Here is a 299-nt window from a genome sequence, read left to right on the forward strand (position 1 = left end):
TGGAGTTAAACGCCAGCTTTGGTGCCAGTTTGGGCGTTTAACTCCCATTTTGGTGCCAGTTCCGGCGTTTAACGCTGGGAATTCTGAGGGTGACTTTGAACGCCGATTTGGGCCATCAAATCTTGGGCAAAGTATAGACTATCATATATTGCTGGAAAGCCCAGGATGTCTACTTTCCAACGCCGTCAAGAGCGCGCCAATTGGGCTTCTGTAGCTCTAGAAAATTCGCTTCGAGTGCAGGGAGGTCAGAATCCAACAGCATCTGCAGTCCTTTTTAGTCTCTGAATCAGATTTTTGCT

Source organism: Arachis duranensis, chromosome 4, assembly GCF_000817695.3.
Source record: "Arachis duranensis cultivar V14167 chromosome 4, aradu.V14167.gnm2.J7QH, whole genome shotgun sequence".
Classification (NCBI taxonomy): domain Eukaryota; kingdom Viridiplantae; phylum Streptophyta; class Magnoliopsida; order Fabales; family Fabaceae; genus Arachis; species Arachis duranensis.